This window comes from Tupaia chinensis, unplaced genomic scaffold, assembly GCF_000334495.1.
Source record: "Tupaia chinensis unplaced genomic scaffold, TupChi_1.0 Scaffold144019_1, whole genome shotgun sequence".
NCBI classification, from domain to species: domain Eukaryota; kingdom Metazoa; phylum Chordata; class Mammalia; order Scandentia; family Tupaiidae; genus Tupaia; species Tupaia belangeri.
In genome coordinates this window covers 160456-163334 of record NW_006203871.1, presented here as the reverse complement: position 1 = coordinate 163334, position 2879 = coordinate 160456, and positions in this window count along the sequence as shown.

The window sequence follows — 2879 nt, the reverse complement described above, 5'->3', positions numbered from 1 at the left end:
TTTTTTTTTTTTGGAGAGGTTTTTTGCTATAGGGTGCGTGCGCTCGCCAGACAGACAGAGAGAGACAGAGAGATAGAAAGCGAGAAATCACCCCCCTGGGGGATGGTCACGCCGCAATCCCTTCTCCTCCATTCTCCTCTGGGATCTTGGGCACGCACGCACACGCGCCCGGTGTGAGTTTAAGCCACTGGGTCCAGGACGCAAACCGCAGTCGGCTATGTGGGAGTCCAGCGACATAGCCATTACGCCAACTGCTGGTCCCAAGATCCTTCTTTATGTGGAAGACATCAGCATCCTGTGTGGCCTGTGTGTTTCAAATATTTTTCCTATTTTATTTGACTTTCAAATGTGTTCTGGTATTTTGGGGGCTAAATACATTTTGGATGTTTGTACTGTCAGATCTCATAATCTTTTTTTCATGGTTTTGATATGGTGACCTCTGGGGTGGTCTCTAGGGTCAGGACTTTCCTGCTGTCAGTGGCCCTAGTCTCAGGGATGGAACCTGAATCATACTGGCTCGTGCCCCGTGACTGCCCAGACATGTGTCTTTGGACCTGAGTCATTGTATGCCCAGGTGGGACCAACTGGATTCTCCCTCTCAATAACTCAGATGAGGAGTCTAGAAAGGCCCAGAAGGCAATGCTGCTCACAGTTCCTGGGCCCTGAGATGCTGGCAAGGTCAAATTATGAAGAGGAGAAAGGGCTGTAGAGCATGACATCAGGGCAGAGCACGGGCAGAGTGGGTGGGAACCAAGGGAGCACCCTTGAGCCCCAGCCTCCAGCCCGACTGTCCTGTGTCCTAGAGGCCATGTTGTTTTTCTGCTGGTCACCAACAGATCTTTGTGTTTTTGTTTTCATTTTTTAATTTTTAAAAATCAAGATATTACCATATACATATTTTTTTTTTAAGAAAGGTTTTTGCTGTAGGGTTTGTGCTCTCGCAGGAAAGACAGAGAGGGACAGAGAGACAGAAAGCCAGAAATCACCCCCCAGGGGGGATGGTCACGCCGCAATCCCTTCTCCTCCATTCTCCTCTTGGGATCTTGGGTATACACGCACATGTGCCTGGCATGAGTTTAAGCCGCCCAGTCCAGGACTTGAACCATGATAGACTACGTGGGAGTCCAGCGACATAACCATTATGCCATCTGCTGATCCCCGCATATACATCATTTCAACAGAGAACTTTTACCTGTTAAGTGTTTCTTCCCTTTGCCCTCCCACCTGCTCTCTGCCACTAGCTCCATCCCTCGCAGTCTCTGGTCTCTTCTGACATGACCACTGCTGGGGTTTTGCCCACACCCCAAGCGCAGCAGAATGGGTCCTGGAACTGCTTCTGGCAGCCTTACTATCTGCTGTTTGGCGGAAATGAAAACTTGTGTGTGTGGCCAGGCCCTACCCATGTCTGTCATCCACTCTGCTATCCCCCAGCTTGTCCTAGGGGCACTCCTGGGGCACTCCCCCCCTTCCCCGCTGGTCTGGCTGCCCTGCTGTCTCTTCCTTGGAGGTCATCACCCACCTCACTCGTGAGCTCTGGGTGGGGAAAGGGACGTGACAAGGGGGGCTCGGAGTAGGTGCTGGGACACACGTCACTTGGTAGGCCGGGTTCAGGGTCCTCCCTGGCTGTGCCATGCTGGGTACACGGCAGATGCTCGCGCTTCTGCCTGATGTCTGCTGGCCATTGGCATGGGCTGAGCTGTCAATCCCAGGGGCAATTGCTCCATGCCCCTCTCCCTACCTTTCTACTTACACAGGGCTGCTGAGCCCTTAGAGCCCGAGGGAGGAGACTCCTTTCTCCTCTTTGGGCACAGGGAGGAGAGCTGGTGATGGAGACAGGAGCAAGAAGGGCCAGCATGACTGCCATGCCTGCTTCGTATCCGTGGGGTCTGTCCTGGCGAAAGATAGGGAGTCTTGTCTCGGATGACCCCAAGAAAAAGGGGTACAAGTTTCAAGGGAAAGGATCTGTCCTCAGAATGTAGAAAGACTATGCAGAACTTCAAAGGTGGGGTGCATTGGCCTGGGGTCCCCAGGCGGCTTGGCCCAGCTTGGGTGGAGGGTCAGCACACTGATGGCATGGGCCCCAGGGACGTCAGAAGGGGCTTCAGAAGGTCAAGAGCACAGGGACCTTTAATGCTGCAGGCTCAGGATGGAGGCCTGTCCGGCATACCGCCCCCGCCCATCTCTGCCATGGTCGGAAAGACCTGCGCCCCCTCTTGTTCTACTGTGCCTTCCTGTGTATATCCATCAGCCAGGAAAACCACGCAGCTGTAGGGAGTGGTTGCACACCAGTATGAATATACTTAACACTACTGGTCTGTTAAGTATACGTGTAAAATGGTAAACCGATGTATATTTTACCATAATTAAAATGTTTTGAAACTGCCTGGAAAAAAAGATGAGAGTCACATTCTTAAAATGGGGCTTTGTTTCCTTTCCCCATCTATAGACTTCCTGGGGAGCAGAGCCAGGCTCACTGGCCCACAGGAGTGCACACACACACATACACAATCCCCATCTGGGTGCCAGCGTGGGAGGAGCTAGGGAGGAGAGCATTGTTTCCAAGCGCGCTCCAGGGCGCTGGCCAGGTATTTCTGGAGCAGTAATCCCATTCCTCTAGACATAGCAGTCATCCCTTCCTCCTAGTTCCTCTGTCCAGTCAATGTTGCCCATTCTGAGGTTAACCAGAGCGGAGCACGAGGCAGCAGGGGCAACGAGCCCACACCTGGAGGAAGGAGGCCACGCAGCGGGGACAACGAGCCCACACCTGAAGGAGGAAGGAGGCCACGCAGCGGGGGCAACGAGCCCACACCTGGAGGAAGGAGGCCACACAGCGGGGGCAACGAGCTCACACCTGGAGGAAGGAGGCCACGCAGCGGAGG